The 15,074-nt window shown below is 36.7% G+C and overlaps 1 protein-coding gene across 11 annotated transcripts in view; it reads left to right on the top strand.

The window, feature by feature from the left end:
• Positions 1-15,074, top strand: part of SOCS5 (suppressor of cytokine signaling 5) — a 62,047-nt gene that overhangs the window by 27,159 nt on the left and 19,814 nt on the right. For 4 of the 11 annotated variants that reach the window (XM_036872762.1, XM_036872764.1, XM_036872763.1 and 1 more), the window contains exons 2-3: positions 2,671-2,781; positions 4,988-5,083. The exons of 5 other annotated variants lie outside the window; for them this stretch is intronic. The gene's annotated coding sequence lies outside the window, so the exon portion shown is untranslated. The remainder of the gene's footprint in view (positions 1-2,670; positions 2,782-4,987; positions 5,084-15,074) is intronic. 2 more of the 11 variants (XM_036872769.1, XM_036872766.1) reach the window with 1 other exon arrangement.

Below are 15,074 nucleotides of genomic sequence, written 5' to 3'. Positions count from 1 at the left end.
GTGTGTGTATGCAAAGAAATCAATTTAGATGTGGTTTTTGACCAATAAATCACTTAGCCTCTGGTAATTACTATGTTATATAATGCTCTGTATTTTAAATTTTAGGATATTATTACTGATTTCCCTCAATTTCAGGGTAGCTTTTGATACAGGTTTAGAATAATATTGGGTTGGGAAAAATGGCCCGTATTTGCAGGATAGGTCCTATTTTGTGTAATTTTATCTTTTTTCACCAAAGATTAAATGTATCATTATAACTAAATTTAATTTGCATATTCTTATAAGACATTTTATTTTTTTTATTGAAGTATAGTTGATTTAAAATGTTGTGTTAGTTTCTGGTATACAGCAAAGTGATTCAGGTATACATAGCTATATATATTCTTTTTCACATTCTTTTCTATTATGGTTTATTACAAGATATTGAATATAGTCTCCTGTGCTCTACAGTAGGACCTTGTTGTTTACCTATTTTATATATAGTAGTTTGTATTTGCTAATCGGAAACTCCTAATTTATCCCTCCCCACCTCCTTTCCCCTTTGGTAACCATAAGTTTGTTTTCTATGTATGTAAGTCTGTTTCTGTTTTATAAATAAGTTCATTTGTATCATATTTTAGATTCCACATGTAAGTGATATCATATGGTATTTGTCTTTGTCTGGTTTCACTTAGTATGATAATCTTAAGGTCCATCCATGTTGCTGCAAATGGCATTATTTCATTCTTTTTATGGCTAATTAGTATTCCATTGTGTGTGTGTGTGTGTGTATGCTACATCTTCTTTATCCATTCATCTGTTGATGGACATTTAGGTGGCTTCCATGTCTTGGCTATTGTGAAGAGTGCTGCTGTGAACATAGGGGTGCATATATCTTTTTGAATTGTAGTTTTCTCTGGATATATGCCCCAGGAGTGGAATTGCTGGATCATATGGCAACTCTATTTTTAGTTTTTTAGGGAACCTCCATACTGTTTTCCATAGTGACTGCACCAATTTACATTCCCACCAACAGTGTAGGAGGGTTCATTTTTCTCCACACCCTCTCCGGCATTTATTATTTGTAGACTTATTTATTTATTTACTTATTTATTTATTTATGGCTGTGTTGGGTCTTCGTTTCTGTGCGAGGGCTTTCTCTAGTTGCGGCAAATGGGGGCCACTCTTCATTGCGGTGCGCTGGCCTCTCACCATCGCAGCCTCTCTTGTTGCGGAGCACAGGCTCCAGATGCGCAGGCTCAGCAATTGTGGCTCACGGGCCTAGTTGCTCCGCGGCATGTGGGATCCTCCCAGACCAGGGCTCGAACCCGTGTCCCCTGCATTGGCAGGCAGATTCTCAACCACTGCGCCACCAGGGAAGCCCCTTGTAGACTTTTTAATCATGGCCATCCTGACCGGTGTGAGGTGATATCTCATTGTAGTTTTGATTTGCATTTCCCTAATAATTAGCAATGTTGAGCATCTTTTCGTGTGCCTTTTGGCTATCTGTATGATAAGACATTTTAAATAAATTTACCAATCAGGAAAAAAAGTCTATTAGAGCACATCTTCAGAATCTGTTTGTTTTTTTTTTTTAATTAGCTTACAATCCACATATACTTTGAGGTATGTAGATTAGTAGATTAGATTAGTAGGTATATGTAGATTAGTTATGGAGCATTTTCTTTTGTGATAATCTCTCCTCTTACTAATAGAGTAGCTGGCGGTTGGGGCAGAGAAGATATTCTCTATTGTAGAAATAGGTTTTATAGTTATCATTATTTATATTAGATTTTAGGTCTGTTACCCTCTGGTATCTGCATTAGCAAGACACATAATAATCACTGAGTATTCTTGAGGGAATGTCAGCAAAAAGGGCCCTACCCTCAAGGAGCTTACTGCCTATTGAAATAAACAGAGAAACAGTTATTCAAAAAAATAATTACTGTGACAAAGATATGTAGAGTACTGTGGGTATGGTGTGTTGGAGAGAGGCTGGACCCATGAACCTAGCTGTTAGTATTTGAAATCATCTGTGGTGGTATGTATACTACACAAATCAGCAGATGCTACATACATACAGTCAGTTTTGCTGTAATGGGATGCATTCCTAAAAATCACTAAGTGTAGGGAAAAATGGGATTGGGCACAATACTCAAAAACTTCCTCAGCAACACATTAAAAAAAAAAAGGAGAAACCAAATTAAAATGGTAACACAGTTTTGCATGTTAAAATGGAAATAGTTAAGAAAAAAATAAATATTAAAATAAATATGGTGCTTTACCTTGAAAAAGACCAGAGGTTTGCTTGAGAAGTGGGCGAGGGAGAGGTTGCCTCTTGTGAATTATTGTGGAATGGTGGACGGAAGGTGTCTGAAATCTGAGGAAAAGTTAACACCCCATGTGGATGGGTGAGGCTCCCGACAGGAGGTGGGCTGAGGTAGCTGGGAGATGTTTGAGGCAGGTGTGTGTGCTGTGTATTCCCAGGCACTGGGCTCAGTGCAGCTGGGCGCAGTGTTCTGCATTCATCTAGTGTTTAATGGCACGTAAGCAAATAACAGTTATTCAGTGCTCTTGTTGTTCCCTAGTGTAACAAGCACATTGAAACAAATTTGAGTTTTCCAGACAAATGTTAGAGCAGAACTGACTGTAACAGGGCTTTTTTTCCCCTTCTGCGAACTGATTGACCAGCACACCTCTGGAAATGGAGCTCTTCGGTCAGCCTGGAGGAGTCTTGGAAGACTTGACAGAGAAGATGACACTTGAACTGAGACTTGGCAAATAAGTACAGCGTTTTGCCAGGTATGGCATAGGTAGAAGGAGGGCATTCCAGGCAGGGGGACAGCAGCATCTGAAAAAGCATGCAGATGTAAGCCTGGTATGTTCAGGAAACTCTTACATAGTTCAGTGTTAAAAGAGTAGTTCAGTGTTAGAAAAGGTTAGAACTTGGAAGGAAGGAAGGAAGGAAAAGGAAACATTATAAATAAAACATAATGGTTAGGCAGGGGCCAAATTCTCAATATCCCTGTACGCCACATGAAAGAATTTACATTTTATCCCTCAGGGGGTAGAGAACACTGAAAATTTTTCAACAGTGAATTGTATTTTCTAACACTAATCTACATAGCACTCACTGTGACAGTATGGAAGGTAGACTGAAGGAGACTGAACTGGAGTCTGGGAATCTATTGGGATAAGGAGGAACTAGTGTGGATCTTTCATAGGCTTGACCTCTTTGAGAGTATTATAAAAGCTGTAGATGCTTATTAGCAACTGTGTCCTTTCTGTGTTTTTAGAAGCTACTACTTCTGTAACCCTGTTTCTTGGTATTAAGGACTAGGGCCATGAGAGTTAGTCTATAATTTAGTTATAAAACTAAAAATTTATAAAAATGATACATGATTATTGCAGAAAAATAAAAGAATACTAGCATGAATAAAAATTAAAACTCTTAATAACCTTAAAGAGTATTAATTTTTTTTTTCCTCCCTCATCATTTTTATAACTCTTCTTTGATAGGGAAAGGTGTTTGACCATCAAATACCAAGTTCTTACTATAGACTAGATGCTGTTCCGTTATTACTTAGTATGATACCCTATGATAGCCACTTGTGAAAAGAAACCATGGATATAAGCATATAATAAAAATGTGTTATAATCAGATGGTCATAGTTATCCTGTAGTTCATGGACCTCATTTGCCTTAAAAGGCAGATTCTAATCTTTACCTAATCCAGACATTACCAAATTATATATGTATGCTTCCTCTTTTCTGTATTGTCCATATTCCTCTCCCATAGCTCTCAGGACTCGTAATCTTTTCTTTGTGCCAGCTATTTCTTCTAGTCCTCAGCATTTACAGAAATAATAGTGTGCCTTTCTCTAATAGAAATAAGGCTTTCTTTTTCTTCCTGACCCTGTCCTCACCGTATCTTAATCCATATTGCTTTGTTTTCTGACTGAGCCATTTGGCTCCTCTAGAATATGCAGAGAATCACCAGTGAAGTCATAGTCATTTAATACAACCAAGTACAGGAATAAATCACCCTTTTTAAGCATGGCATGTAAGACCCTTTAGAATCTTTATTCCTGGCTTTTCAGGCTGCTTTTTCTTTTACTTCACTCCACCTGTCCTGTACTTCAGCCATCTAAACCACTCCTCACCTTTGGAAAGCCAGATCCTGTCCTCTCTCTCTGCCTGAAATGCCTTTCTCCACTCAGCAGGCAACTAATTCATTCTTTAAAACCTCAATTTTAAGCTCAAAATTACCTTTTCTGTGAAACCTTCCCCGACCCTCTGCATTAGTTAGGATCAGGTACAGTGGCAAGTAACAGAACCTCCAAAATAACAGTGGTCTAAAAACAAGAGAGAATTTATATCTCTCCTATAACAGTGGACTTTGCAGTGTGGGGCTGAAATGACAGCTCTGCTTCATGACGTCATTAGGGAAGTAATGTCTACCTCATGGCTTCAGAATCTCTCACATTTAACCCTTGTCCTCACCATCCAAAATGGAGCTATCTGTTTTATGCTCTATGATGTACAAGGGAACAAAAAAGGGACTAAGGACGTTTGAGAGCTATCTCTTAACATTTCCCTAAAGCTCCCAAATTACGTATCTGCTTGCATCTCATTGGCCTCAGGGAAGGCCTGGAAATAGTCTTTATTCGTGGTGGCTCTGTACCAGCTAATTGTATTATTAGGGAAGAAAGGGAGAACAGGTGCGGAGGACAGCTAGTAGTGTGCCACACTTTCCCAGCTAGAGGTAGTTTCTTTGTGCTTTGTGTTCCCGACAGCACTCTAATTAATTAGTATTTAAGTTGTTAGAATTCATTTGTCTTCTTCACCAGATTGTGGACTTCTAAAGGCATTCAGGAAAATTATAGCAAAAGTCTCAGAGACAAAAGCAGGGAATGATATTTAAATACCCATGTGAACAAGGGAATTGCTTATATAGAGCTGATTTCTTAGACTTACATTTTTTTTTTTTATTTTCTCCATTTTGTAGAGGGAAGTGGACACTGCCAATAGTAGAGGGCATGGCTTCTCCTTTTCAATAATGCCTCAAAATTGATCACACTGAGAGAACACAGTTATTTAAAAGGTGATATATTCTCTGTATTATACTGTTTCTTTTAATTGTGGTAAAATATACATAAAAGTTACCATTGTAACCATTTTTAAGTGTACTGTTCTGTGGCATTAAGTACATTCACACTGTTGTACAACCATCACCACCATCCATCACCAGAACTTTTCTGTCTTCCCTGAGATTCAGAACCCATTAAACACTAACTCCCTGTTACCCCTCCCCCAAGCCCCTGGCAACCACCATTCTACTTTCTGTCTATGAATTGGACGACTCTAGGAATTTTATATAAGAGGAATCTGTATTTGTTCTTTTGTGACTGGCTTATTTCACTTAGAAGGTCTTCAAGGTTCATTGTGTTGTAGCATGTGTCAGAATTTCTTTCCTTTTTAAGACTAAATATATTGTTATATATATGTACCACATTTTATTTGTCCTTTCATCTATCAGTGGACACTTGGATTGCTGTGTTACACTGTTTTTTTGGTAAGATTTTTGTTTTCTAAAGATATTCTCCACACAAATAATGTCTTATTATAATTTCACCACAACTACCCCCAGACACAAACCACATAATAACATATCTTTTTAAAAGGAAATTTAACAAAAATGCAAAGAAGATAAAAACCATCACCTATATTAGAAATTTATTTTTATAGGAAGTAATCCCCCCTCCCAATCACAGTTTCTGAAGTATAAACTAAAAAATAAAATTAAGTTATGAAAAACATCCTGGTGTCAAATCTGGAAAATAGGTACAAGAATGGAATTAGAAAGAAATATAGTAGTTTTTCACAAGAAAATATTATATTTTGTTATATTTAAGAGTCTCTTGATGATATGATAGAGACACATAGGAGAGTGCAACCTGTGAATCCCTATTCTTTTGAAATATGGAAATTTTACCAGTGGACAGTGAGAAAGAAATGGTTATAGCTGTAGCCTGCTGGATTTGCTTTTATGAAATTTCTCCAGCATTGAAAAGGGTTATAAATGGGTGGAGTAAGGAAAAATAGCTCCATTTCTCTCACCTCACCTCCTTTGTTATCAGATGGGAGTTAGTTTAGTGACAGTAATTATTGGATGTTTGATTGCCAGTAATGTGACTGATGCCTAGAAAATTCTGGGTTTTGGCCTCTATCCCACTGTATACATAGTCCAAATTGGTAGTTAAATTCTTACTAAAGTTCTGAGTAAGCTTTCAAATAGTTACTTAAATAAAATGCATGTCCAGTGGTTTAAACTGGATCTCACAGATACTTTCCCATTTCAGCTGATTGTTTGGTCAGTTTGGCAAAATGGTGAGTCATACTTCTCTAGCCAGCCACAGACCAGCTGTTGATTTACTACTCAGTTACTTGAGCCAAGACCGAAGCACCAGAATAGAATAAAGCACCTTGGCTCTGATACCGTTTTATCTTTTTCCTAAAAGTCTGGATGTAAATTTCCATCCTTCCCCTAGGTGTTTTGAGTTACAAGAAGCAGTCTAAGAGTTCTTTGTCTTTTAAATCTTCTAGTACTGTTGTAGAAATAAAATTGACATGCCTGAAAGGATCTGAGAAGAAAAAAACACATTGTGGTGTTAGCTGTAAACTCTTCTAGGGAAATTAGAACTTGATGTAGACATTAAAAATAGAATTGAATGGTGAAGGACAAAGTAGTGGAGGTGTTTTACAGCAAGAATTAAGTTTGGATAAAATGGGGCCTAATTATGGATGGCAGTGAGTGAAGGTCAGCCACGAGAAGCTGTGTGTGACTGTTGAATGTTCCTGAAAGGAAATGAGTCTGGCGGTGTTAGGAGTTAGGAAGAGAGGAGAGACTAAGGTGTTGCAGAAATCTAGGAAAGTGGCAATGGAAATCTGGACAAGGTTACTGGCAGTGAAAGTGCAGAAAAAAAGGTAAATTTGAGAGCCATTCTGGAAAAAGAAACTATAATTGTGTCACATGGAAGAAGAGTAAAATAAAAAAATTTCTAAGAAATTCTGTGGTGTACTGATATCCCATTTTGGGGAGAACTCTTGAATTAACTCTAGATATGGTGAATTTGAGGTGCGATGGGGAATAGCCAAAATAAGACAGATTTTTTTAGGCTATTAGTGGACTGAAAAGTGGGTGGAATGTGTGAACTAGACTTGTGCTTCTGGTACAAATCTAGCTGTACTCAAGGAGGTAAGAATTGGTCCTAGAAAATACCTGATTATAACAGTAAAGGCAAGAACATACGTTCTCATAGCTTCTGCATACCTGAAAAGCTCTTAAAATCAAATAAGTTTTTTTTTCCCCCCCATTAGCTTTATTTCAACTGAAGGCACTAGGTTAGTTAAATAGGTGTAATTCATAAATTACATCCAGGACACTGAAGTTCTTCTCCCATACTATTAAATAAGAAAGTAGAATCTAGATTGCCTTACCTAGAAAGATGCAGAACAGGGGCAAGAACTTAGATTCTTTCATAAAGAACAACATCTTAGAGTAAATAGATACTGTGGCAGAATAATGGCATACCAAGGAACGTTATGTTCTTAAATATTGTAAGTTAAGTTATTGAGTTAACTGTATTTAACTTGTAGTGTAATTTGTAACATTTGAGTAATCTAGTGTGTAATTGAACGTTTTGTGTTTTTCTTTAGTGGAGCCTTTAGTTGGAGCTGTGTGCCAAGTGTTTCTTTATGGCTTTCTCTCTCTGAGTGGCTCTTCGTATATATAGCAAAACATTTAGAACCCTGTGGAGTAAAGTAGAAAAAAAACTTGGCAAAAGAGTATTTCTCTTATAATTAGAAATTGTCTTAAGATACAATATGTTACAGCAATGATAAAGCTAATATATTAGAGAAATAATAGCTTAGTGTAGAGGTGACTGGCATTTCGCTGAAGATACCTAAGGGGGTAGCGTTTCCCTAGTGCCCTAGTGCCTGCAACAAATACTGCTTACTGCTTTCTGCTTTCTTCTCGCTCGAACCCGCGCCCCCTGCAGTGGAATCGCGGAGTCTTAACCACTGGACCGCCAGGGAAGTCCCTCTTCTCTCTCGTGTACACTTCTTTTTTTTGCTCTTTATTCCTTCTTTTTATGGTGAAATATAACATATATATAGCACAGTGAATAAAATAGAAAGGTACAGTTTAATGAATAACTATAAAGCGTATTCACCACCCAGATCAAGAAACAGAACACTGCAAGTATACCAGAAGCCTGCTACGTGCCCCTTGCCAGTCAAACCCCGCTTGTATGCATCCCGTCCTATCCTCCAGAAGTAACCATAGTCTTACTTCGGTGATTATCATTTCTTCCTTCTCTTTGAAGTTTATCACCAAGTATGTGTCCCTAAATGATGTAGTTTACTTTTGCCTCTTTTGTATACATATATACAGACATATGTATATATGTCAATACATAGTTTTTTGTATCTGACTTATTTTTGTGCCATTTATCCATGTGTGTATAACATTTTCATTTCTCTGATCCATTATTTGCATACTGTTCCACTGTATGAATATGCCATAATATATGTATTCTCTTCCGTTTCCTAATATTGAAAAACTCAGCCTGTGACTGTTCTTGTATATTTTTCTTGGGGCACATGGGCACCAGTATTTCAAGAGTTTATACTTAGGAGTGGAATTGCTGGATCATAGGAAATTCACATCTTTCAATTCACTGCATAATACCAAAGTGTTTTTTAAAGTGGTTATTTATACTCACCCCAGCAGGATATGAGCATTCCTGTTGTTCTCCATTCTCGCCATCACTTGGTATTGACACACTTAAGTGTTTTGGGCAGGAAAACTGTGTCTCTTATGATTTTATTAAGGAGGATGAGCCCCTTTTCATATTTGAATTTCTTTTTGTGAAGTGCCTGTTAAAAAGGTCTTTTATCCCCTTTTCTATTTGGTTATCAGTTTTTTCCTACTGAGTTTTAGAAGTTCTTTATATTTTCTGGATATTAGTCTTTTAGTCTCTAAACACTTTTGTGTATTGAGAACTTTGTTTCCTTCCCTGTGTTTTTGATGATTAGAGAAGCCTTTAATTTTAACGTCATATGACTTATTCTTTTCCTTACAGATTATACTTTTTTTTTCCTGTAAAAATTTGCAGATATTTTCTTAGATTTGTCCTAAGTACTTCATATCATTGATGCTATTGCAAATGGTATGTAATTTTACATTTTGTTGTTTGTTGCTGACAGGTAGGACCACAATAGATATTTTATATACTGATTTGTATCTACCAATGCTTCCACATTCTTGTTAGTTCTAACAATTTTTTAGATAATTTTGAATTTTTTTAAATACACAATTATTTCATCTGAGAATAATGATAACTGTTTTTTTTCAGATCTGTAGAGATGAATTTAAACAATGCCTTTTATTCCTTAACTTGCCTTATTCTGCTGATTAGGACCTCTATTACAATGTACAATAGGAAGGATGATAATAGGTATCCTTTTCTTCTTCCAATCTCAGCATTTCTTCAAGGATAACGTTAGCTGTCATTTTTTGGAAATGCTCTTTATTTAAGTTAGGTAAGGTTACATTTCAGTCTTAGTTTACTAAGAATTTTCATCAGAAATGGATGTTGAATTTTATGAAATACTTTTTTTTCCATTTTATTTTTTATTTCTTTTTTTATGAAATACTTTTTCTACATCTCATGAGATTATCATGTATTTTTTGTTCACTATCAGTGTGATAAATTACATTAATTTTCTAATGTTAATTCAACCTTGCATTCCTAGGCTGTATCTAACTTGATCATTTTTATATACATTGGATTCAGCTCGCTAATATTTTGTTTTAAAAAACTTGTATTTATATTCATGACTGAGATTAGCCTGTATTCTTTCTTCTCATAGTGTCCTTGTTAGGCTTTGGTATCAGGTTATATTAGCCTAATAAAATAAGTTGGGGAATGTTTCCCTGTTCTGATCTCTGAAAGAGCTTGTGTAAGACTGTAATTTTTTTTTTCCTTAAATAATGATAGAATTCACCAATGAAGTTATCTAGGCCTTGGGATTTTCTTTTTGGAAAGAATTTCACTACAGATACTTTAATATTATTATATTTTATTTCCTGTGGACTCTTGTTCTCACTTACGATGTCTTCTGTGTGCTTATATTTGACTGTTCCTAATGCTTTTTGTTTTTAAAATTACTTGTGGGTATTCTTTGAGGCCTAGAATGAAGTTGTCTTCCTTCAGAGAGGGTTTATGTTTCCTTCTGCTAAGATGTGTGTAGGTATCATTAGCCCAGGAACATTTTAAAAGAATTTCACAGTTTGAAGTTCCCTGGATTAGGAGTCCATGCAGACACAGACTGCAAACCCCTGCCCAGGCTGCTCAAACTTCTTAGGGACCTACATCCTGGATGTTCTACCCACCATTCTCTTTTTCTCGTGCTTCTCTCTGAGCTAAAACAATCTTCCCTGCAATCTCCTGAGGGTGGGATTAGGATTTAGATTCAGTTGTAGTTTACCTTTACCTGAGGTTATAGCCTTTTAGGATCCCAGTTTAATGTGGGGGAGAGTTCCCTTGCGCTCTCTACCTTTCGAAGAATCTGTGTTTGAGAAATTTGTTGCCCTCATCCTATGCGACCAGTGAAACCAAAGACCTAATTTACTGAGCTCTATCTACAATTGCCCTCAGGGCCAGAGTATCTTCAGGGAGTCCTATTACCTCTCTAGGTTCTAGTTGCGCCTAGTTTTGTCTGGCAGTTTCCCACCATCTTGTCAGCTTTTTATTTAAGGTGTTTTTGGTTTTTTTGTATCTAAGGATTTTTAATTGTTTTCAGTAGGAGGGTTGATCTAAAAAATCCTAGTCTGTCATTACTAGAAATGGTAGTTCCTCTTAATTTTTTCCCCCCACTCAGTCTTCTATTTCTTTTGTTGACTTCAGCCTCCATGTTAATGCCTTAGTTTCACAAATATTCATATATTGAGCATCTAATATGTATCAAGCATGGCACAAAACAAAGTCCTTTGCTTTCTTGAAGCTAACATTGTAGTGGATTCTGGATTGTGGGGAAAGTTGCAGCACCATTGGACAGCATTTTCCACACTGATTCACAGAGCATTGGTGACCTGTGAAATCCTAGTAAGGTTGCCATTGTCAAGTAAATTTGAGAAATAATGCCCAGGAGGATATCCTCTCTTAGAGAACTAAGGCACTAACTTATTTGAACTAAAACCTTTATTTGTAGAATACCTCTTAATATCTCATTAGCATACTAGAATTCCAGGGAACATGATTTATGAAATGTTGGAGTAGGACTAATGTATTAAACATCTCTATATTATTTACATGTTGTCACAGAGCAGTTTCAACTTCTGCTCTCCCACAGTCATGTCTAAGGGGAACATCTGCTGAGGGAGTAAACCAAGGCAGCTGGGCTCTGCATTCTGAATGACTTTCCTTACTTGGCCGTGGGTAGTTAGACTAGCATGGGTACCCAAATCAAAGATGCCAGACATAGGTCAGTCACTGGCCAACCAGAGAAAGTGTAGAAAGTGCTGAATTAAGTTGTCACAGATCTCGTTGGTTGGTTAAAGAAATAGAGCTCCTGCTTTCAACTTTATGTCTAGATGTACTCCGGATTGACAAGTAAGGGAGAGTGGTGGTTTCTGTAAGGATACATATGATGATGCGGATCACAAAACTCACAAAAAGAAACATATTTGGCAGTTAAGCAGTGGAAGAAGTAGAATTTGAAAAATCAAGAGAAAGAGATAGAAGGGACCTATGATGGACCAAGAATTAGCCAAAGGTATGGCAGGTTGGCAACTATGAGATAGAAAAACAATCAAGCGGAGAAGCACAGAGACCAGCTTGTGGTTAGAGGCAAATCAGATACCAAAAGCCTGGTATCCAGGGAGTTGCTGAGCCACAAGAATGGCAGGAGCACTAAAATAAGGACCCACAAACTCCTGAGGCTCGGTGCTCTAGGGCAGCGTTGGGACTGGACCAGGATCTCTGTTCCAGAATCCTTAGGGCCTAGGCCCACTTGTTACTGATTTTGTTCTTGGGTTTTTGTGTGACTTCTTGTTTCCCTTATCATCAAATTCATACTTATAATCAGTTCTCCTCCCCCACCACACACACCTACATCTGCCAACCTGAGTGTCAGTGCCCTGCCACCAGAAGAGACTGATACATAAGGAAAGAGTTGGATTTATAAGACTGATGTATGAGTTGAATTCATATCAGTACTACTTTTTTGATTAACATTTTTATAACAATGGGATACCCACCATTCCTACCACTGCTTTTTATCTTCTCTTTTTATTACATTTTGGAAACTCATCTTCTAAGCTCAGCTGTGCTAGCAGTGTTAATGTTGTATTGCATCACATAATCTATTTCTGTTGGTTATCCTATAAATCAGGGGTCCCCAACCCCCGGTCCGCGGACCAATACCGGTCCGCCGCTTGTTGGGAACCGGGCCGCACAGCAGGAGGGGAGCGGCGGGGGGAGCGAGCCAAGCTTCATCTGCCGCTCCCTGTCGCTCGCAGTACCGCCTGAACCACCACCCCCCAACCCACTCCGTGGAAACATTGTCTTCCACGAAACCAGTCCCTGGTGCCAGGAAGGTTGGGGACCGCTGCTATAAATAGTATCTCCATATACAAAAGAATGCACATTACTTACTCTTGGTACTCTTTGGCAAAGGATATTTCCTACTTCCCAATCCAATGTTATTTGCTACTGATCCCCAATACTGTTTGAGAATCACGTTGGCTTTAGTGGAGATCTCTGTATTTGTTATTCCTTTCTCCACTGATTGTGTTCATCTGCCCCTCTAACCCCCATTTCTTTGTGTCTTTTTCCTCCACACTCTTCCCCCACCTTTTCTTTAAAAAGTTTTTTTAATACTTCATTATTTATTTCTTCTGCATTTTACACATAATTTTGGGTTTATAATATGAAATTAGATTGGTCTTTTTGAAGATCTACTTCCTTTTTAAATAACATTTTTCCAGCCAAGAAATCCGTACATCTGAATGTAATGTCTTGGAAAGTACAGAAAAGAAAAAAGAAAAAATGAAATTATAATAATCAAAAACCACCCAAAATAGCCACAGTAGTATTTCCTATCCATAATGTTTTTATTAAAATATGTTTATATGTATATGTATGTGTTGAGGTCAATTTATATACTGTTTTATAACCGTATTTATGTATTTATTTTTTTTTAAAAGAAATTCACGTTCTTTTATTTATTTATTTATTTATTTATGACTGTGTTGGGTCTTCGTTTCTCTGCGAGGGCTTTCTCCAGTTGTGGCAAGTGGGGACCACTCTTCATCGCGGTGTGCGGGCCTCTCACCATCGCGGCCTCTCTTGTTGCGGAGCACAGGCTCCAGACGCGCAGGCTCAGCAATTGTGGCTCGGGCCCAGTTGCTCCGTGGCATGTGGGATCTTCCCAGACCAGGGCTCGAACCCGTGTCCCCTGCATTGGCAGGCAGATTCTCAACCACTGCGCCACCAGGGAAGCCCCCGTATTTATTTTATATCATGAATATTTCCAGAACATTAAATGCTCTGGAAACATGGTTTTAATGTCTATTATTCCAGTAAATGAAAGCACTACAATTTATTTAACCAATCCTCTATTAACTGAACAATACAGTTATTGCCAATTTTTTTGCTAATATTATACCATGGTGAATATCTCTTGTATATAAACCTTTGTGTCTTTATCTGATTATTTTCTTGGAATACACTTCTGTTGTGAAACCTTGAGTCAAAAGGTATATACATCTTTTTAAAGTTTTGATACATAATACTATATAAAATTTCCTTCTTGAAATGCCATGTGGATTTATGTCCTCACATCAATGTGTAAAAATACTAGCTTTGCAATACCATGCTTAGATACTACCATTAAAATGTGAAAGAAATAAAAACAAACTTTGCCAAGTTGATAAGGGAAAAATCTTATATCACACTTAAACTTACATGTCTGATCAATACTAAGAATGACCTTTTTCATATATTTATTGGCCAAGTGTATATCTGATTTTGTTATTTTTCTGGACATGTCCTTTGCTATTTTCTATTTGAGGTGTGTTTTATCTTCTTCTTATAAATGTATTAACACTTTGTCATATGTTGAAAATTTTTTCCAGCTTATCACTTGTCCTTTAATTTTGTTTATGGCATTTTTTGACATGTAAAAGTTTAAAATGTTCAGTCATTAAGTATTTTGATAATTTCGTTTTGGTCTCTTTTTCAGCATTTTGTTTAAATAGACTTTCCCATCTCTTCTTTGAGAGGTTAAATGGTTTCTTATATTTACTTCTTTATTTATGTTGAGTCTGTTTGTTTTTACAATTCATTGAAATCACCCGTTCTTCTAATATTGGATTATTTGAGATTACAAACTCTTAGATCCAGATGTATAGAGTTTTCTAGTTTCAGAAAATCTGTTAACTTTATTTTTACTCCCATCTACTTCCAAAAAGAAGGAAAAAAATCAATTAACAATAAACCTACACTTGGACATTTAGTATGATGATAATTGATTTAGACTTATGCAGGGGCATGCGAGGGATATCTCAAAGTCTGTCAGAAATTTATAAACTAAGGCCTTCCATTTGGGTTTCCTGTTAGTTAACAGCAGAAAGGAGGAGGAACAATGAGTTACATGTTTCTCATTGTCTGCTTAAAGGAAACATCAGTTTTCTTAAAAGAGAAATCTTGGCAGTAAAGTCAAAGAGGAATTTTTTGTGTGGGTCTTTATGTGAGGAATGATGTCTTGATACCATTTTTATAGAACATAGAATAAAACAAGGCAGTTTATTTTATAAACTCTTAATAAAAGGGCATAATATTAAGTTCTAATTATGGTAAAGTACTGTATCTGCAGGCAGTCAAAATAATACAAACCACATATGTGTCTTTCTGGTGAAGTAATTTGATAAGGGGTAGAGCTTAGAAAATCTCTGGTTAGATATTTCTTAAACTAGCTCTTTCAACATAATAGTTGAGATTTTTAAAAATCAGATTTTGATTCAT

The sequence above is a fragment of the Balaenoptera musculus genome, chromosome 13 (genome assembly GCF_009873245.2).
Source record: "Balaenoptera musculus isolate JJ_BM4_2016_0621 chromosome 13, mBalMus1.pri.v3, whole genome shotgun sequence".
NCBI classification, from domain to species: domain Eukaryota; kingdom Metazoa; phylum Chordata; class Mammalia; order Artiodactyla; family Balaenopteridae; genus Balaenoptera; species Balaenoptera musculus.
This window is presented reverse-complemented; position numbering and strand designations above follow the sequence as displayed.